General features: G+C 34.7%; 1 long non-coding RNA gene across 1 annotated transcript in view; it reads left to right on the forward strand.

The window, feature by feature from the left end:
* The first annotated feature begins 22,642 nt into the window (after window positions 1-22,642).
* LOC140511238 (uncharacterized) overlaps window positions 22,643-23,506 on the forward strand; it is a 63,922-nt gene continuing 63,058 nt past the window's right edge. The window contains exon 1 of the long non-coding RNA XR_011969478.1: window positions 22,643-22,787. This is a non-coding gene — a long non-coding RNA (uncharacterized lncRNA). The remainder of the gene's footprint in view (window positions 22,788-23,506) is intronic.

The raw sequence follows: 23,506 nt of genomic DNA on the forward strand, positions 1-23,506 counted from the left end.
ATACTCTCAAAGTCTCTCAAAGTTCTAAATCATGAACATGAAGATTCAAATTATATCCTTTTCTATCTGCTATTGACTCTGATGCTAGTGTCCCATCCAGTACTTCCAAAATATAGGTCTATTTGTCTGAAACATGAAAGGGCATGTAGTATTGCCCTGATATAATTATATTAATTCATGTGGGAGTAATTATACTTTAAAAAATAAGGAAATAGTTACTGAGAATGATAGCATTGTGTTAAGGATAAAGTAAAGAGAATAAGGATAAAGAAGTCATCAATATGACTATACTAACATAGAAACAATATTAAAAGTAATTACCTTGTACAACACTATTTTCTGACACACATATATAATTTGTGGGAGCGGGCAGATCTGGGAACAGATGTTAAAATAGATAGATTTCCATTCATCTATAGTCGCTGAAAACTTATTAGGCATTGATTCACAAGGGGCTCCCAGGGTCACTAGCATCTTCACTCCCTATAAATAGCATTGTTTACATTTTGTACAAGCTGCTCAATCTGGATTTTTTCTTTTTATTGTGAAGAAAAAAAGAATGATAGGAAGTTGTAGTCTGAAAAGGTCATTTCTAAGCTCCATATTTTGTAGGCAATAAAAATGTGAGTGATGTTGAGGTGTGTCCATGCTATTGATAATGTTAATTTAAGGTTAATGGTAAGTTGGGGGAAGAGTTAAAGATCTTCTCCACCCATTAATAGACCTCAATACCTTTTGCTAATTTGTACTGAGGCACTGGGTCAGAGGATCCTGCCCTCCTGCTCTGAAAAGTGTATAAATTCTCTGAGGTGAGATTTTACTTCGGGGTTTACTCATTGGAAGTGTTTGTTTGGCTAGACAAGACTCTGGGCAACTGCTAAGGAGCCCCCTGACTTTGAAAACCCAGATGCTGGTGCTTCTCTTTCTGGTAACTATGTGTGTACATAATAGTCAGAAAGTTCGATCTGTCTGTTGATCTGTGATGTATGTATTGCTTATGATTAGACAATTGGAAACCCTGTCTGTTTGTCTTTATTTCTCTGCTTGTATTTCCTCTGAAGTTCAGGGTGCTGACTTTTCTTCCCCTGAGATAAGTGAATGATATATGTACTTGGTTAAAGTAGATTGTTGACCCCTCAAAAGAAGATCTAAGAGCCTGTTCAGCAGGCCCTCCTGTAAATACTGGGGTCCTTACTGTTACACCATGTTTGGCTGAATGGAGGAAAAGGTTCTGGAACTGGAGAACTTTCAAAACTTGTATGGTCAGGTTATTCTAAAACTCACAAATTCAAATATTCATGTTTCTTAGGAAGCTGAAAAGGAATAGGGTGGAGAAAATGTCTATGAGTCAGGAAATAAAACCATTGAGAAATTATGAGAGCTATCAGAAGGTTGACAGATGAAAAGATAGGGAAAGGGTGATGTAAATCAGTTGCTTGGATCAGCATCAAGAGAAGTTCAGTGAAAGATGATATAAGGCAGTGGTGAGGAACCTCTGGCCTTGAGGCCACATGCGGCCCTCTAGGTCCTCAAGTGTGGTCCTTTGACTGAATCCAAACTTCAAATGTTCTTTAAAGTTTGGATTCAGTCAAAGGGCCTCACTGGAAGACCAAGAGGGACGCATGTGGCCTTGAGGCCACAGGTTTCCCAACCCTGGAGAATATTGGTTTGAAAATGACAGTGAAGAAAAAGAAGTCTATTCATTATTCGTCTTTCTCCTTACCCTCTGAGAGTGTGAGGAGTGACCTTCCATAGAAAGAGTCATTGAGTATGTGTACCCTCATGGTAGGGTCAATTTATAGTTAAAAATCCAAGGATATAAGGAACTTTTTTTGAAAATAGTATCAGACTTCTAGAAGTCACAGTAGAATGACCATTAATGTTACTATGGGGCAGTTCGGAGGTAGGGTGGATAGAGTATCAGTTCTGGAGATAGGGAGACTCATCTTCATGAGTTCAAATCCAGGTTCAACCACTTATTAATTATGTGAGACTGGGAAAGTCACTTAGCCCTGTTTACCTCAGTTTCTCATTTGTAAAATGAGCTAGAAAAGGAAATGGCAAACCGCTCCAGTATCCTTGTAGAGAAAATCCTTAAAAAGGATCATAAAGAATAGGATATGACTAAAATCTATACAAGAATGACTAATATTATGTATAAATCAGATGGAAGCAGACCTGGAGATGAGTAAGTTGCATTTTAATAGGGATGAACATTCTCAAGGAAGTAATGCAGATAGTAATATATTTGCAACTAATCAACAAGACTAGATGACCAATATTGGGAAATATGCGTAGCAGGAGGTTGATTGATGTGGCATGTCAACAAAACTTCACATTGCAATGGTTTATCTAGGGAGGTAGTTATGAGAATCAGATGCTTTGTGGCAATTAGGGCGGTGACAATAAGAATAAGAAGAACTTAAAAACTTGTTTGATATGAGGGGAAAAGAAGAGAGATGAAGAAAGAATAAGCCCAACCACAATGGGAGTAACTGAAACTAGAGGCCCAAAATGGTGAGGTTAGAGACTTGAAATAACCACAGATATTCCTGAAGATACAATCAAGCCCTGAGCAATATGGCAGAACCTGATGTCAAAGCTACTGAGCACAGGCTGTGACAAGAGACAAGAAAGATCCAATAATGTAAGAGGGGAAACAGAAAAAAATGCAAAAATAGGTATTGTTTCTAAAGCAGGCAACTGTTCTTAATGGGAGCAAAATTCAGCTTCTCACTAAGGATGTCATTGTCCTACAAGCTATTTTTCTGTAATTCTGAAAGGTAAAATCCTGGGCTGGGTAAGTAATGGTTCTAAATCAGCATGGTAGACATCATTATCCTAGTTTCTTATCTTTTGTCAGAAAATCAACTCAAGCAAAAAGGTTTGAATTGAACCAGCTTGTTTCATCTTTGTATGTCCACACATAAACCTAAAGAGTAAAAATAAATTTGAACTGTAGTGCTGTGTGATTAATTCTTTGACTAGTTTGGTGGTTAAGTGAGGTAAAAACAATTAATTAAGTTTTTTGCACGTAGTGGTAGATTATTTACTTTCTTTCTAAAATTTTGTTTTTTCTTTGAGTAAATATTTTGTGGACTAGAAAAGGAAAAGAAAAGGGATACTTTTTAAGCATTATTTAGATATTATCTAGTTACACACAGACAGCTCTGGCTATGCAAAGTTAACGATAACTCTCTCCTCGAAATAATGCATTTTTAACTTATAGAATAAAACACATTTTTCTAACATTGCACAATAAAAAAAGATGTTTGTATATGAAACTGAAAATCTACTAGGCACAATTTGCTATTTCTTTCAAATGTACAACAAAATTATCATGCTAATTTCTTGTTTTCGTTTTTCCTTTGGGCCAGAGTCTTGTCAAAACATTGTGATTGTATCCTCAAAATTAATTCTATTTTATGAACAAATAATTTTATCAAATGGAGATGTCAGGAGGTGATCATTTACGTTGTACAAGAACTATTTAAGTGTCATTTTCCTTCATTCATTTCTACTTTTGTCATCATTTATATAACTACTTTAAAAAATCCACAAGGATCAAAGCAGAGAAATATGGATAGAGATCTGATTCAGAATCAGGCATTTGAATCACAAATCATACAGATCATAGGTTTAGAGCTGGAAGGGACCATATAGGTCTTTTTTGACTTTTACAAATGAAGCAACTGAGGAACAGAAAGGTTGAATCACTTATCTAGAGCTACATGAGCTACAAATAAAGTGATATATAAATTTGGGTTGTACTGATTCCAAATCTAGTGCCCTATCTGCTTATCTTGATTTATGTTACAGTAACTTAGGTCTACTGGCTACATGTCTCTTGGAAAATCATTTAATCTCCCACTAGGCAAGGTGGTCTTTAAGCTCTATACGTTGCAGAGGTATTGATCTGTAAGCAAATTCATCTTTAGGAGTTCTTTATGCCAATAAAATCACAGGTCTAGTTTAAATACACACACACACACACACGCAGACACACACACACACACACACACACACACACACACACCATAGAAAACTGTTTGAAATGTTTCCTTTTCCATGTTAATCCCTAACCTCTTCATTGTTACAGACAATTCACTGAGAAGATGGAGGTTATCCAACAAAAGCTGCATCATCTTCCTTCCTCGACTCCTCAGAATTTCTCAGCAAAAATTACTGGCTCTTTCCTTCTTCCCTTTACAGAGGAAAAGGTACTCTTACTTCCAAATAAGGAAAACCCCTTTACCTGTGCCTTTGACACTTTCCTTTTTTTTCTTCAAGATCCTTCTCCCTTTGAAATGAATCTTAAGGGTCCCCAAACACATAAATAGGCTTATTTCTTTATAATCCTTTAAGAAGTCCATTTTTGACTCTTCTATACTAACCAGCTAATAATCTCCCCTCTCTGCTCCCCTTTAATGAAGACATTTGAAAAAAACGGTGAATAATGCCTCTAGTCCTTTGTCACCCACGTTAGCCTCAACTCTTTATAATCCAGTTTTTGTCCTATCACTTTGCTGAAATAGCTTGTTTAAAGGACAAAGGTGACTTCCTAATTAAGAAAATCAAATATGTTTTCCTGATAATATTGCATATGTTCTTTAACATAATCTCTCCATTCTTAACTTCAGAGAAACTGTAGTTCCAAAGTTCTCTCTACTTTTCCTATTACTCATTCTCTTTCTCTTTCTTTAGCTCATTCTCTTCTCCACTCCTTTAGCTGAACTTCACTAAATGTTTTCATCTTTTCTCTACCCTTAAGTCCTTTGACAATCTCACTGACACATGGTTTTAATTTTATTTATGCTACAAATATGATTCCCAACTCTACATTTCCATTTATAACCTCCTTCATAGTTCTTTAGATCAACATCTACAGCAACTTGTGGGATATCTTTACCTGGCTCTTTTATTAGTACATAAAGCTGAATGTATTATTTCTTTCTTATTTCTTGATCACTTTCCTTCATTTCCTTTAATCCATCATTTAAAAACTATTGTTAACATGAAATATTAATACCCTGATTCTTAAATGCATAATTCAAAATCAACTAAAACATAGACATTTGTACATTGGTATGTGTGTGTATATACACATATATACATACACATATATCTCTTTGTATCTATACTCATGTGCATAATTTTTAATGCTTCTATGCATATACAATGTACTTATTAGTAGATACACAAAAATGGATAATTTCTATTCTACTGGATTTCATGGTCCAGTAGGGGTATAAGAAAACAACATAGATAATTATTCTCAAATATCACATAAGTTAGAGTTAGGAGATAAAGTTCAATGTGAGATCCAAATAGGAAAGTCATTACCATCTGGAGCATCAGAGAGAGTTTCATGAGGAGATGCCATTTGAATAAAATTTTAAAGAATAATCAAAAATTATGTAATTAACACACAAGAAAAATGGAGAGGGTTTTCTAGACATAGAGAGTATTTTGAAAAGGTCACAGGGGGAGAGTGTATGGCACATTCTATGGACACAATTAGTCTGGAGCATAGCTTGCCCACAGGGAAATGATATGAGGAAGTTACAGACCTAAGGTGGCCTGAGATTGTGAATACTCTTAAATGCCAGATCTAAGAATTTTTATTCTAGGCAATATATTTTTGAATAGAGAAGTGACATGATTAGATCTTTGTAGAAGAAAGATTATTTTCAAATTATGATGAAAGATAGATGTCATGAAGAAAAGAGTCCCAGAAACTCATGAGGAAGTTATTACAGTAATTCAGGTGGAAGTAATGTGCACTTGTATTAAGGTGGTGACTGTGTGGCTTGAGAGGAGAGGACAGACATGGGAAGTAGTGTGGAGGTGGAATTCATAACACAGTAACAATGCCTTGATATGGCAATCAAGGAAGAGGGAAGGGTCAAAGATAACTTCAAGGTTGTAAACCTGGTTAAACAGGCTGAGTAGCAGTGCTACAGACAGAAATAGATCAGGCTTAAATTTACCTCTGGAATGAATGAATTCTTTTGGGCCACATTATCAAAATTTTAGTAAACATTAAATAAAGGTATTTTAGAGCAAAGCAATACTTTAAACTGGCAGCTACATGACAGAATGATAGAGTATTAGGTCTGGAGTCAGGAAGACCCATCTTCTTGAGTCCAGATCTGCCCTCAGACACTTACTAGCTTTGTGACCCTGGGCAAGTTATGTAAGACTGTTTGCCTTAGTTTATTCACCTCTAAAATGAGTTGGAGAAGAAAGTGACAAGTCACTCCATCTTTGCCAAGAAAACCCCAACTAGTGTCACAAAGAGTCACACACAACTGAAAACAACAGAACAACAAAGGCAAATACTTTAAAAAAACAAAAGAATACCCACCAAATATCCTCCTCTTTTCTTCTAGATTAGGTATAGAAAGTATAGTGATGATGCCTTAGATTTCTTGTTTCTCCATATATCCTTTTTTCTTGTGGCTTTTTATCTAATTTGAATGGAAAACAAAGTAAGGCATGATTTATCATCTGAAACCAAGTAGAACAAATGGAGGACACCTCTTATTTTCTACCTGGAAGTCAGTCTAGGGGATGACACACAAGGTAGAGATATCATCCATGGTTTTAGAATAAATATAAAAATCATAAGTGACATTGTGAAAACTGGAAGAAACTTGACATTTTATGTGGATTTTATTCTGCTTTCTATGGAGAGGGAGATAAAAGTACTGAGTAAAAATATTCCTAAGAATACAAGCTCACTGGTGACATTTAAGAAAAACATGAATGAAAAATGATCAAATCAAAAACTGTTATAGATAAATACAATGTCAAAAGATGCCAAAAAGATTAAAACTCTTCCAAGACTTTGGGGATACTTTGTAAATGTTCCAATACTTCTGTGGATTCTTAATTCCATACTGTATAAACTAACATAGATCACAAGTCTTTCAGACCTTCTTATCTTGTGTACTTCTTGTCCATGACTTTCATAAACTCTCCATAGAGGTTTTACTCAAAGAGCTGGAGAACATACTCTTGTGTTTTTTTGTTTGCTTGTTCAGCATCCCACATACTCCAGTGCAACATGTGGTCCATCAATCTGTTATCTCTCACTCTTGAATGGTCCACCACTTCATTTTCTAGTCAGATCACACAGAAAATATCAATATTCTTTCAGTGAACTTACGCGGCTATGAATCATGTAAAAATACCATGATCTCAGAAGAATCAGAAATTGTAGGTGACTCAAAGGACAATGAAAGAATACATTGGGGGCATGAAAGAATTGTTACCAGCAAAAACCATGCATGTATGAATAAGCCTATAAGTCATCATCAAGGACATATGTGACATATAGAGAGTGTTCCAAGTGTCTTAGTGCAGTTTTAATCTATAAGAGTTTGAAACTTCATGGACATTTGTTGTAAATAGATAGGGAAGAGAAAGTATTGTATACACTGCAGAGGTAAAATTGTAAATGCTCATTTTTATTATTTACATATCATTTACCACTTCACTAAATGTTTGGGAATATTGGAATGATGTCCTGTTATGTAAACTAAAACCAATCCAAATCTGACAATTTAGAGTAATTTTCAACTAACTAGTAAGCAGCAGGGATTTGGAAGGATTGTGTCTAAACTTTGAGATATGAATAATTATATTAGTGTGTTCTTGTTTGTCTTTTACTTTTGTATTAGTTGACCCTTGGAATTTGCATATCAAGGAAATGGATACATATGAAAATCGGTGACTGATTGGATATATACTTTATATCTGTCATTTTTCACTTCCCAAGAAATAAAAAGAGGAAAAAATAAGTCATCTTATAAATATATTAACACTAATTAAGTACTCAGGATATTTGCATAACTTTAGAGAGAGTTATTTGTAGGACAGAGCTTGACAGAATATATGGGAAGGATGGAGCAATTTTACAGCCTTCATATTTACATTTTTTCAGATATGTACTAATTATAAAACTAACATCTACGAATACATGTAACTCAACTTTACTCCTATTAATGTCAGGAAAACTCATTCACTAAATTTATATTCTAGTGATCATAAATTATGTAGTTTTATGGATATTAACATTTTAAAAATATATACTTTAATTTCGAGTTCTGAACAATATGTTTATATGAATTATCAAGAGTTTTTGTTGAAAGCAATGTGAAAAGCCACCTATTTAAAAGTGTTTATAGTCATCTGAATATCATAGCACTTTTATTACCTGGGATTTTCAAAGTTGTCCAACACATTGTTATAACCAATCATTAATATTTTTTAAACCAATACTACTTCCACTGCTGAGAAGTGATAAAGTAATATATCATTCATCTCTTCCAATATATTAGTATAATTGCCACATAATTGACTTTTTTCATAGGTAAGGTTCTTGATGCCTGGAGGAAAAGGTATATATATATATGTACATATATGTGTATATATATATATATATATATATATATATATGTATGTATGTATATATATCAAATAGGAGAAAAAAGAGTCCTAAAAATTATAGGCTTGCAACTTTACTTCTATATATATGGAATAATCTTGGAACAAATAATTTTTAAAAATTTACAAACCATAAAAGTGCAAATTATCATTGTGATAAATTGATTTAAATTCCATTGAAGTCATGGTTATAGACTCTGTGGGAAATGAAACTTTAATTTTAAATCATAATGGCCTCCACATTTCTGACTCCAAGTCCAGCAATCTATCCCTACTTTCTTGTTCAGTCATTTTTCAGTGGTGTTTTACTTTTTGTGACCTCATTTAGGATTTTCTTTGCCACCTGGAGTGGTTTGCCATTTCCTTCTCTAGTTCATTTTACATATGAGGAAACTGAGACAAATAGGATTAAGTGCTTTGTCCAGAATCACATAGCTGGTAAATATTTGAGGTCATATTTGAATTCAAGACAATGAATCTTCCTAACTCCAGGACCAGCACTCTCTACATTACTCTACCTAGCTTCCTTACTCTACTACCTGGCTGCCTCTAAACTTGTAGTTATGTATCTGGATTTAAATATATTTGAATAGGACAATGCAGTGACAGCTACATGAGCCCTAATTTTAGCAGACAGGGATTGTTTAGGGGAAAAACAACTGAAAAAAATGTATGTTAGGGTCATTGGGATAACAGGAAAATCAATATAACCTAGTGATTAATTTTCTGTACAAAACTAAACTCAAGTATTATCCAGTACTTACCACTCATGGTAAAATGTGGTACAGAGTATGAGGTCTGGAGCCAGGAAAACTTATCTTCCTGAGTTCAAATACAGCCTCAGACACTTGCTATCTGGGTGACTCTGGATAAGTCACTTAACCCTGTTTACTTTAGTTTCCTCATCTGCAAAATGACCTGGGCGGGCAGAGCCAAGATAGTGGAGTAAATGCAGGAACTTCCCTGAGCTATTCCCCACAACCCTCTAAATACCTCTAACAAATGACTCTAAGCAAGTTCTAGAGCTTCAGAACTCACAAAATGAGAGAGTGAAACAAATCCCCAGGCCAAGGCAACTCGGAAAGTTGACAGTGACTATCACGCTGGCAGGGTACAGTTGGCAACACCTGCACAGAGAGACCAGAGCAGACCCCAGGGGATTGAATCATTGGCAGCTGTGGCAATTTCCAGACTTCTCAATGCACAAATGCCAAAAATGTCATTGGGAAAACTCTGTGGGACCTGTGTAAAAAAGGAGTATGCCATCTGGCCTGTCTAGTTCCAGTCCCAAGGCTGTGGGGGTGATGGCAGCAGTGGCTACCACAGCAGCAGCAGAGGCTACTTTCATGTCTCTTGGCCCAAAGACAGTGGGGAATCAAGTGACTGATACAAAATTCCTGAAGCTTGGGAAAGTACAACCCTGCCCCCCACTGCCCACACCATCCCTGGAAGCAGAGTGCTACTTGGACAAAGAGTTAGAAAGTCAAGTGTTTGACTAGGAAAATGAGTAAACACAGTAAAAGAACTCAGACTATAGAATCTTACTCTGATGACAAAGATGATCAAAACATACAACCAGTAGAAGACAATGAAGTCAAAGCTTCCACATCAAAAACCTCCTAGAAAAATATGAATTGGTCACAGGCTATGGAAGTGCTCAAAAAAGATTTTGAAAATCAAGAGAAGTAGAAGAAAAATTGGGAAGAGAAATTAGAGTGATGCAAGAAAATCATGAAAGTTGAGTCAACAGCTTGCTAAAGGAGACCTCCAAAATACTGAAGAAAACACCTTAAAAATAAATTAACCCAAATGGCAAAAGAAGTGCAAAAAACCAATGAGGAGAAGATTGCCTTAAAAGTAGAACTGGTCAAATGGAAAAGGAGTTCCAAAAGTTCATTGAAAAAAATAATTACTTCAAAATTAAAATGGAACAAATAGAAGCTAATGACTTTATGAGAAATCAGGAAATTATAAAAGAGAATGAAAAGAATGAAAAAAAAGACAATTTAAAATGAGATGGAGAAAGAAATGTCAAACCTCTCCAGTGTTTTTGTCAAGAAAACTCAAAAAAGAGGTTACAAAGAGTTGGATGTGACTGAACAACAACAACTTCTCCATCAAATGATATTGCTTTTCTTTCAGTTCCTTAGGATTCTAACTTCAGTGTCATTCTTCACTCCTCGTTTCTTCCTTATCCTATAGATCTGATCAATAGTCAAATCTTTTCTTTCTCTACATTTTCTCTTATAAATATCTTTCACATGCCCAGATCAGGTCCTTATCACCTCTTGCCTTGAAGATTTGAATGGACTCCAAATTAGCCTCTTTTCCCTAACCCTTTCCCCACTGCAATCCATTTTCCACACAGATGCCAAAATGATTTTCCCAGAACACCGTTCTGATCTTATTTCTACTATCAACACACTCTAGTTCCTTCCTATTATCTCAAGTATCAAATATAAGCTCTCTGTTTGTCTTTTATTTCCCTTTACCACATGCTCCCAACCTACCTTCCATGTCTTATTACATATTACATGATTTCACATACAATAAAATAGTCTTGTACTGTTTCTCATATGGAGGATTCCATTGTCCATCACCACACTTCTATACTGACTGATCCCCATTCCTGTCATGTCCTCCCTTCTCTCTTCCACTTCTTTCCTGCCTATGTCAAGTCTCAGATCTAACAAGTACTAACTTCTACAGGTGTCCTGTCCTGAGCTTTCCCCCTAATGACTTCCCCAATTTCCCTTCATTTTATTTTGTATTTATATATATATATATTTATTTGCACATATCTATGAACTTATATTTAATTTCCATGTATATCATCTGTACATTTTATTGCCCTGATAAACAGCAATCTATTTGAAGATAGAGATTATTTCACTTTCATCACAGTTTTCTCAGCAAATAGTACAGTTCATTTAAAATTGTAGTCACTTAATAAATGCAAATGACTGATTGATTATTTATATGACATTTTGCCTGAGACACATGAAATTTAAAAAGAAAAATGAAATTAGAAGTACAGTGTCAATCTTTTAAATGGATTACTTAGGTTGGCATAGTAGATGTGGAATGGCATTGGATATGAAATATAGAAGACCTGAAATGAATTCCTAACTCAGTGATTAGCTGTATTACCATGAAAAAACCATTTAAATTCTCTGTGTCTCATTTTTCTCCTCCATAAAAATGAAGATATTTTATCTGATGTATTTTAAGATCCCTTCTAGTTTTGATTCCATGGTCCTATAATTTTCTGGTTGAATACTGAGAATGCACATATATATATATATATATATATATATATATATATATATATATATATATATATATATATATATATATATATATATATATATATATATATATGTGTGTGTGTCTGTGTATATGTATATATACACACATAGATAGAGATAGAAAGATTTATCCATCTATAGATATAGATGTGTATGTGTGCATGTGGGTGTACAACAAAATTAGTTCATGTTATAAATATTTACAAGTTGTGAATATTTTAACTATTAAATATATCTTCAAAGATATAATTTGATTAATTATTAATGATTTTCATGGGTAATGATTTTTATTGATATGTTACAAACATCTTCTGTATCTAGGTCACCATGTCAATCAGTTCAATAATTTTTGTATTCTTGATTTTAGTTAGATTTACTAGTTTAAAATTAACTGCTTTAGTTAGATTTAAAGTTTTGGAACTACATACATTATTTTTATTGCATATTTGGTAGTGAGGTTGAAGCCATTTCATAACAATAATTTAGTTACTATGATATTGAAATGCTAGCATAGAAATAATTTATTTGCAATTAAATATGCATGGTGTTTAAGTGCATAAATTAAAATAGCATTAAATATTTACAAAATAATTTATTCACTTATTTGTTTATGTTGGGAAACTATAGATATGTGTATAGATATGTGTATGTATATATATACATATATATGTGTGTGTGTGTATGTATATATACATACACACATACATACATACATACATACATACATACATACATATATATATATATATATATATATATATATATATATATATATATATATATATATATATATACATAATATACTTGAGAGAGGATGTTAACACCCAAGATCAAGTAGGTTGATCTTTTGAGTTTTACTCTATAGATCCTCTGGTAAATAAAGCACTTTTTTCCTCCAGATCTCTGACTGTTAAAAAATTGAAAAAAAATTGGGATACTATAATGTAATTGGTTCTTGAATTTTCAGGGCTCAACCACAGCTTCAAAATCTTTCTCAAATGCTACATTTCTCTAAATTCACTAGCATATCATAGTGATCTATAAACATGCTTCAGTCTTATTATTAAGATTCAGTGACAATTATTTTTAACTAAGAAAGAAAACAAATGTGCTGAAATTCATTCTTATGTCATTATAAATGCCATTGCAAAAATTTATCTGAAATTTTTACAAGCTTACATCCAATATTTCTATAAATAAAAACTCAAAAAAGATATCCTAGTACTTAAAGATATTATAACAATATTGTATATTAAAATACAAATATAATTAGTGGACTATAATATTTATTTTTATTTCAGGAACCATTATTCTTCTGTGATTAGATTATATAATTCATACTCTGTTGCAGTCAGTGGTTAATAGAGGTGTCAACTTTCCTTGAGTATTGCAATAGTTGGATAGTGCCATCTTTCATTTAGATACTATAAAAATGTCATCATAGTTCGTGTGATTTTGAAATAGTCCTCACAATAATATATACTTGTTTCAAAAGCTGGTAAAATTTATGTTATAAAACTAATTAGCCACTTTCTGATTGGTTCCTTAATTTGGCAATTACAAAATAAAGTGAAGCACTTTGGAATATAATTCTTTAATTTACTTTGACATTTTAAATATAATACTACTATGACAATTTACTCAAGAGAAATGTCTAAAAGTCGCAAGAAATGTCAGCGGGGTGATAAGATGCTAGACTAGGAGTTAGTAATACATGAACTTGAATCCTACCTCACATTCTTCATAGCTCTATAACTCTGGTTAAGTCAATTAACCTCTCAGACTCAATTTTCACATCTCTAAAATGGAGTTAAGAATGGTACCTACATTTATATGTAAATTATTTGGGGAAAGGAGTCATCTTGAAATGGCTCCATTTTGACAAGTAATAGCTAATCATGTGCACTTCTGCTGAAGTTAGGCTGGCAAAAAATATCTTTTCTTGACTAGATGAAACCATACAGAGCTACTTTTTCCTCCATCTTTAGTTTTTCATCAATCGATTGCTACATTTTTATCAATACAAATTTCTATGAATTCTTTTGTTGTGTTTGACATGAGTGGGCAATCATTTTGTCATTTTCTTATCTCTAAGATGAGCACTGTGATAGAATGGTGTTTATCTATAACCTCTCCTATAGTCCTTAGGAATGAGATTCAGAACAAAAGGAACTTTCTCTAGTCACTCTAAAGAGGGAAGGGCAAGTGACATTTGGTTTAATCTGACTAGCTTAGCTCACTCCTGCCAAACACTTTAGACAACCAGCAATCAAGATAGTTGACGTTTCTGTTCATCAAAGTAAGAAGTAAACATTATACACCAATCAATCAAGTTTTACATATTAGAGTAGACCAATGAATACACATAAGTAAGTGAGCTCATTAGGATCTAGATATTATCTTAGTTTAAGGGAAGAGAAGAATTTCACAGGAGGGGAAATTCACTTTTAGGATTACCTAAAACTGTGATTCTTAGAATTTGAGGGCCAATTTTCCCACAGTTTTGTAGCTACAAAGTGACCTGCTTTATAACCACTCAAAAGTTTGCCTTATTTCTCAAACATCCATTTGCCCTTCTCCCAACAATCTCAAGAAGTCCATTTTCCACATATTGAGATATGTATCATTGTGGGTTCAGAGGTGTCAGTTAATAAGAAATCATTGTTCCCCTTCTCCATTTCTGTAGAGAACCAAATTTGCCACATGGCTATTCTTTAAGAAACCTCTCCAGGTTGGGATTTCAGTGAGTTATATAATAAAACAATATTAGTCCCACAAAAGCCCAAGGACAGGACAGTAGAAAAGAAAAAGCAATGCCAAGAACTGATAAACTATTCATGGATTAAACAAAGACCTTCAATGGGACCTGGAAGCTGAAAGGGTTGTTATTGATTCCTCAACAGTGCAACAGACACTTCTTAAAGTTAGAAGAACAGTGAGAACACCAGTAACACAACAGCTGCTAATTTTGTGAAGAAAAAAAAAATTCTTGTCAAACAGACAAAATAAATGTGATAAGGATTTACTATGTAGGTATTAGGTAAACTACTGGGGATACAAATAAAGGCAAACACAATCAAATACTTTAAGAGGTTCACATGCTAATTGGCAAAAGAGGAAAGAGGGCAGGCACCAGCAGCCAGGAAGACTGGGGAAGGTCTTCTGCAAAAGGTAGAGCTTAAAGGATTTTAAAGGCTCATTAAGGATGCCAGAGAAACCCAGATATGGAGGTGAGAAAGCAGAGAGCCCCAGACATAACAGTGATCCAGAGCAACGTCATGAAGACAGAAGATGGAATGTTATATCTAAAAACGTTAAGTACTTTAGTATAGGTAAATAGACAAATTTATAGAGTGCAGTGAACTGAAAGAAGACTGGAAAGGTAGAGAGGAATGATTTTCTAAAGAACATTAAATCAAAAGAAAGGAATTTATATTTGATCCTGAAGGTAATAGGGAACCACTGAATTTTATCTAATTATATGGGAAGTGATGATGTGGGATAGTGCATATAACTGAATTAGTTCATGAAGGGATCAAAATGGGAAAGAAAATGTAGCCTATAAAAAAATGAAATGTGGAGGGATTGGAAGTCATGGTAATTATGAAGAAGTTTAGGTATTGTAAGGTAGAGGGAAGGAAAGAATGGTAAAGGATTATGACTTGATAAAGGCATTTCAGAGTTCATGAATATGAGAGCAGAACACAGATGATGGTAAGATCAAGAGGACAGTTATCTTTGTGTGAAGCTTCGATGGGATGTAGGAGTAAGTCATGGAAAGTGAACAGATTAAGAAAGTCTGTGTATGTGTTCATCCTTCATTGCCAAAGAAGACCATGCCATCAGAGAAATAATGACATGACTTACACTTGACTTTATTTTGAGTGAGGGAGGGCTGTGCAGGTCACCAGCCTCACTTCTCCTCCAGGGCCATCTAAATCCAGTGACCAGATATTCATCAGGATGACTGGAGATAACCCAGGATGAGGCAGTTGGGGTTAAGTGACCTGCGCAAGGTCATGTAGCTAGTGAGTGTCAAGTGTGTGAAGTGAGATTTGAACTCAGGTCCTCCTGACTCCTGCACTGGTGCTCTATCCACTGTACCACCTAGTTGCCTTTAGATTAAGAAACTAGTGTTTGAGAGAATATAAATATGTATGTTGAAGTGCTCTAATTTGAAGGCTAGAGTCGAGGCGGAAAAAAATGACTATGGTTCAATACCTGACCTCATTGATAAGGGAGAGTCAATAAGTAAAAAAATAATTTATTAAACACTACTTTGTGACAGGCACTGTGCTAAGTGATGGGGATACAAAGGAAGGCAAAATATAGTCCCTGCTTTAAGGAACTCACATTCTAATGGGGAGACAAAATGCCAACAACTAAAAACAAAATATGCACAGTATAAGTTGGAGATAATTAATGGAAGGAAGGCAATAGCATTAAGGAAGATCAGGAAAGTCATCTTGTAGAATACAAGTGGGATTTTAGCTGGGACTTGAAGGAAGGGAGGGAAGCCAGCAATCTGTTTTGAGGAGCATTTTGAAGTTTGACAAATAACAACGAAAACCTTGATTAAGTTAAATTTATATAAAATAAATAAATTTACTTAAATAAAAATAAATTTAGATTGAATGAACCTCAAAGGAGTGATAACTCAATGATAATGATAGAGGGGTAATCTGGAAGTGGTGATATGGATAGAGAACATTCTATCTAAGTCTCTTACCTCGTCTAGTGATTTGAGGGGGTGGTATAGATAAAAATATACACCAGTACAGGAAAGGACTATTAGATTTGGCAGTTTTGGTATCATTGGTAACTTCAGAGAGGGTAGTATACATTGAATGATGAGATCAAATCAGAAACATGAATGCAGAAGATTTAGAAGAGAGGAATAGGAGAAGTAGATGTAACAAATATAGGTAATAGACAACTTCCTAAAGGTGTTTAGCCACAAAAAAAAGAATACATGCACAAACAGACATATACATACATATATATATATTATATATACACACATAAGTATATGCATATATTGACATGCACATATATTATTTATATTACATATGTGAGTGTGTGTATACACACACAAACACACACACACACACACACACACACACACATATATATATATAGTAAAGATGATAGGTTGAAGTGATGGAAAATTTTTTTTTAAGTATAGGGGAGACATGATAATGTTAGTAGGCATAAGAGAAAATGTTAGTAGATTTTGAAGACTGAAGAAAATGAGGATGGTAGGTGGTGATAATCCAGTTAATATAATTACAGGGTAGGTAATCAAGAATACACTTACAGGTGTTTTCCTTGTCATGAAGGACTACCTTTTTCATTTGAGACCAGAGTGAGTGATATAGTGGATAAATATGTCCAAGTGATACGAGATGAGGATAAAGGGAAACCTAGGAATGCCTTCCATTTTTTTCAGTGAAATATAAGGTAATCTTCCTGATTTAGAGGGGAAGAAGGGAGATAATTCTATAAGAGTTTCATGGAGAGAAAATAAAGTTTGAAACAACCTCTCTGCAGAGTAGGAGAGTGATTAGAACAGAGTAGAATTGTTGTCTTTACTACACTGAGGGTCCCACTGAAGTTAAATAACATGAATTTGTAGTGGATCCAGGACACACAGTTTGGAGATTTCCTTTACCCTCCCTTCACCATTATGTGTCTAGGAACAAGGGTGGTAGATTATGGAAAAAATCCAGCATTGAGATTTATTGAGGAATGAGGGGCTTGTAGAGCTGGTTTAGGTCATTAATGGATCATTTTCCTTATAGGGAAGGCAGGAGAATGTAGCCACTACACAGGTGATTATTAAAGGGGAAAAAAAGCAACTGAGGTGTTTATGCAAAATTAGTCACAGTCAACACACATAGAAGAGGATAATGGAGCCAAAGAACAGAGAGAGAAGTTATAAGGTGTAAGGAAATATGGGAAGACAGAAAATTGTATTAAAATTTTGGACTTCATGGACACAGAATTCTAATATTTTGGGGTGATGGTAGGATCAACAGTATGCTCCTTTCTGTTGAGGATTGTTGCTGTTGAGTTATTTTTTAGCTATATTCAATCTCTTTTGGGAAATTTCTTGGCAAAGATTCTGTAATGGTTTGCCATTTCCTTCTCCAACTCCTTTTATAGATGAAGAAACTGAGGTATACAAAGTTAAATGACTTGCCCAGTGACTTGCTAGTAACTAACTAAGGCCAGGTTTGAATTCATGAAGAGGACTCTTCTTGACTCCAAGGCCAGCACTGTCTCTACTGTGACACCTAACTGTCCTCTGTGAAGTAATAGTCATGGGAATTATGTAGTTTGAGGTGTGAGAAATTAGGGTACTTCATCAAAATGTATGACAGAGTACCCTAATATGAGGGCAAATGGCTGAGAGACTGAGGCATTCAAAATTGGAAAAAAATATATATGTAAGGAACTAATCTTTTCATTCAAGGCTACATTAAATTCATTATTTAGAAGAAATTCAAGGGAACATATATGATCTAGGTATCTTTATATTATGAAAGATCTTACCTTAAAAACATTAAATAAGATGGTCTTTGTTCTATTTTGCTTTTGTTTTTAATTTTCAGTGGCCCCAGGACTCATCCATGATGAAGGAATTATGGACTTATATCAGGCATTTCATACTTAGAAGAACAATTCTTTGTTCTTGATTTATAGGAATTTCCATATGGAATTAGAAAACTGCAACCTAGCCTTCTTTCAATTCATAAACCACAAAAGTCAAGAAACTTTTATGAGAAAGAAGACATGTATTCTTCAGTGATCTGAGAACTCATCTATTTTTAAGGTAATTGAAAATCTGTGGGTTATACTAGACTTGGAAAATGCTTATTATCAAAGGTAGACTTAATACCCAATATAATAAAAGTGTGATTTAATTATGAGGAATTTTTTAAACATATGTCAAAATTGTGTGAATTCAATGCCAAATCATGCAAAAATAAATACCTGAAGAAAAGCCATAATGAATAGTAAAAGTTTTTATTTGTTTGTATTTAGAGATTTGCAATTTTTCTCTCCTTGCAAGTGGGCACTCTTTCTATATCTTGTCTTAGAGCATTGAATGGTGACGTTGAGAGATCCCACAGACAAGATGTATCAGAGCTAGGACTCAAACCTAAATCTTCTCACCAAGACCAGCTCTCTTTCCATTTTACACAATAGTCATTACACTCTCATAATCACCATCATTTTTATTTTTCTAGTAAAGTCTTACACTGAAGACTCATTGTAGTGTGGAAGTATTCCCTGGAACAAAAGGCCAAGACAAGGGACACAGAAAATCTTTTGAAATGTCAAGATATTTCTATCATCCAAGCAGTAGTCTAGCTAAATTCAGAGAGTCTAATAACCAGAAAGTTGACCAATAGGTAGTACCTGTTTTTTCTGACCACAGAAATTTTTGGAATGTCATCCCACTAAGAAAAGACAAACAGTGGTCAACTAAGTTGGCTACTGTGGTTATGCAGGTGAAATCATAGATTCATTGAATGATATTCATAATGCAATTTCAATATTACATAAATTTAGAAGAGATTATTAGATGCCATTCCTTAGGTGACACACATTTGAAGAAGGTAAAAATCTGTCAGACACCTATGTGCCTAGGAGAGCTAACCATCTTAAAAGTTCTCTTTCAGGAATGCATTCCTATGTTTAACACTTTTCTTGGTTCTCTACTTAAGAAACGCAACTTTGAGTTCATTATCTGGGCTTTTTCACCTCAAGTCCTGGCTCAATCTTGGTGTCAGGAAATTCTTTCTTCCCTCACACCCTTAATCCCTCATTTGAAGCTTAAATCCATTTCCTCTTCTGTAATCAGTAGAGATAGGGAGCAGCTGGTCATCATCTTCTACAGACAAGCTTTTCCTTCATATGCTTGAAGATAGTTATTAAGTCTCTAAAGGATAAATCATCCCGCTCAATAGAAGCAGAGATGGAAAGAAACCTTGAAGTCTTCTAGTCCTTTCCCCACCTTCAGACAGGACTGCACTTAAAATATCTGAAACAGATGAAAATTTATCCTACTTTCAAGATGTCCAAGGTGGCCAATTCCAAAGCCTCCCACTGTAACATTCCTGAGTTGAATAACAGTCTCCGGAAATCATCATCATTATCATCAAATACTACTTTCTAAACACCCACATGCACATAGTGTGTTAGTACTTTAGGGTATTGAGAAGTACCCTAGAGATCTGGGAGGAAGAGATAATGAAGATTTCAAGGTGCCCAAATTAATACCAGGGAGTATTTTAGGTGCTGAGATAATGTAACTTGAGAGTACAATAAAACCTAAGACAAACTCATGGAAAATAAATGACATTAAGTAAGTCTTCAGAGCCTCCAGAGGACTCTTATCTTATACAAAGTGAGGAAGATGGGTTCATAATTAAGAAGCATTATCATGAGATTGCTTAGATATCTTTTTTTGTAATACTGTTTTCATTTACTTTTTCATCATTAAAATATTGCAGTGATCACTCCTTAGATGTAATATTTGTATATACATATATTTGCATATTCATATACACATATAGATGCATACACATGAACACACAAACCTATGCATACATAGTCATAAATATACACATATACATATAATATACATGCACACATATAGACATACTCATGTACATGCATAAATACACCTACATATGTACACACATATATGCCTGCAAATATATACATATACATGCTTGCATATATATACATGCATATACGTGTATATGTATATGAGTGTACATACACACATATTTGATGCTCCTGGCATTTTCATTGCTTTGAATGCCTTACACAGAATTTCACATATAAAGTAAATCTTTTGGCTTTTCTGCTTTCCCCAGATTTATTATCAAGGCCCCAATTACCTGCTTGGTTTTTAAAGTTTCCTTTACTCAGTGAATCTTGTGAAATTTGCTGACTTTATAGTATTGGGGTCTTCTGATAACTATATATCGCAGTTCATTACACTCTTGGCAAACAGAATTGATAGCTACATATATCAATGCTTTTACAAATGCCTGAGTGTTTATTTTTAGGCACTATGTACCAAGCATAAGTGTACCCCAGAATCAATATTGACTTAGTGCCCAGTAAAGAGAGACCAATGAAATGCAAAGTTTATAGCATGCAGAAGGATGTGTAAATATGGATGTTTATTTCCTCTCCCAAGACAAATTGCTAAAATAATAGCTAATATCTATATAACATTTGTCGTGTTTCATGGACTTTATAAATACCTTCTTATTTGACCCTTAAAACAACTCTGAGAGGTAGGTGTAATTATCATTCTGATTTTACAGATGAGAAAACTGAGGCAAACAGAGGTTGTGACTTTCAGAGGGTGACATAACTAGTGAATGTCGTAGACTGGATCTGAACTCAGGTCTTCCTGAATCAAGGTCTAGAGTTTTAGTTACTGTACCACTTAGGGGCCCCATATGATGTCAGATAGTGACCCAAAAGTGTTTTTGCCTAAAATGTAAACGTGTCCTGAAAGTGAATGAGTTATCCTAGTCTAGCTGAAACACTGAGCATACATCAAACGCATCTTCTTAAAATTCTGCTTCTACTTCCTTCAAACCAGTTCTATTTCTTAAAATTCTACTTCTACCTCTATAAAAAAGAATTACAAGTAAACTGAAGTCAACTGGTAAATTTTCTTTATGTGAATCTTGTGAGTTCTGTTATTTCAGATTCAAGTTATATATGCATACATATTACTTAAACTGTTAAAAATGTAAGTAGTTTTATCTATAGATTTATTTGATACCTGTAGAATGTGATCTATCTTTGTCCATGTCTGTTATAAGTGGTCTATATTTATGGTGGCCAAATACACTTTCCAAACTGTAAATTGGGATACACAGTCTGAAAAGAATATTTATTTTGCCAAGGTTTTTGAAAAGTCCTGAATTTTCTTGAAATTGTGACTATTTCAGAAAAATTCAGAAGTCATAGTTGTCATATATTGGTGGAAGCAATTGTATAGTGAAAACTGAAGTGAAGTGGGAATAAAAACCCTTGTCTTCTATGATCTCAGTTTAAGCAACACATGTAAATACCCGGAGAGTCCTGAGTCTTTCCGTGCCACAGTTTCCTCATTCTCAAATAAAGGTAATAGTACCTGCCTTTCTTCACATCCTAAGTGTTCCATGGATTAAAAGATCATGCATATGAGAGTCCCTCATGTTACCTGCAAAGGAGACTGCTGAGGAAATGATGGGAAAACAGAATTCTGATTTGCTTGTCTCCTGGAAGAAAGCCTGGGCTCTAGCCCTTCCTATTCCTTTTCTTTCCTCCACTTTTCCTCAGGTGAATGGCAATGTCAGTTGTCATTAGAGAAAAGCTAAAATGGAGAAAATTTGGATTGGACTTTGGAGGAAAAAAAAAGGTGTCTTTTGGAGGAATCGATAGGTAACAGAGGAAAGATGGATATTTACATTTTCTACATATTTTTCCAAATTATCAGGTAAATTGAATAGTCTTCAAATGAAAAGGCAGAATGAATAAAATAGCACCATTTTTGTCTTCTGAGTCTCAATACCTTCACAAGAACAGAAGAGAAACAAAGCAGGAGTGATTTCTATGTTGACAGATTGTTACAGATTCCAGGTGAATTGTAGTTTCCTCTTCTGAAATGTCATCTCAGTTCTTAGAGAAAATGCAGTTTATTTCTTATCCTAGAACTTGCCTCCCTCATACTTTCATGTCGAAGAACCAAATATCCAAATTGTTTTGCCTTCACTAGACCAGAGCTATGTCATAATAGAAGGATTCAAGTACTCTAAATTCTATCTAGACACATTGTGGCAATCTCTTTCACCCATCCCCAATCTAGCCTTTTTGGTCTCAGTGCTTTTCTCTATGACTGAAGTGAGCACCATTCTTCCCATCTCAGTTGTCTCAATTCATAGACGACAGAAGTAGCTATCTTGTCTCAAACATCTTTCTCTCCAAATAATCAAGAATAATCTTCTTGTAAGTATACCTTTGATCTCATGTCTTGTTCTCAGAAGGGATAGGTAGGTGGTACAGTGGATAGAGCACCAGTGCTGGAGTCAGAAGGACCTGAGTTCAAATGTCACCTTAGACACTTGACACTCACTAGCTGTGTGACCTTGGGCAAGTCACTTAATCCCAATTGCCTCATCCTGGGTCACCTCCAGTCATCCTGATGAATATCTGGTCACTGAATTCAGATGACTCTGGAGAAGAAGTGAGGCTGGTGACCAGCACAGCCCTCCCTCACTCAAAACAAAGTCAAGTGAAAGTCATGTCATCATTTCTCTGATGGCATGGTCTTCTTCGGCAACAAAGGATGAACACACAATGTTCTCAGAAATATTCAGTATTTTCTCATGGCCCACAGTATAAAGCCCAAATTCTTTAGCCAGGCATTTAGGAAGTACCTACTATGTGACAGACACTGTGCTAAGCCTGGGGATACAAAGAAAAGGTAAAAGACAATCTCAGATCTCAAGAAGCTCACAATCTAATGAGGGAGGAAACACCTATCTAATAGCAGTATGTAGTAAACAGGATAAATCAGCAACATTCAACAGAGAGAGGGCGCTAGAATTAAGGGATGTGTGTGTGTGTGTGTGTGTGTGTGTGTGTGTGTGTGTGTGTGCCTTACTGCATAAGGTAGGATATTAGCTATAACTTGGCAGAAGTGAGAGAAGCCAGGAGGCAGAGAT

This window comes from Notamacropus eugenii, chromosome 6 (genome assembly GCF_028372415.1).
Source record: "Notamacropus eugenii isolate mMacEug1 chromosome 6, mMacEug1.pri_v2, whole genome shotgun sequence".
Classification (NCBI taxonomy): domain Eukaryota; kingdom Metazoa; phylum Chordata; class Mammalia; order Diprotodontia; family Macropodidae; genus Notamacropus; species Notamacropus eugenii.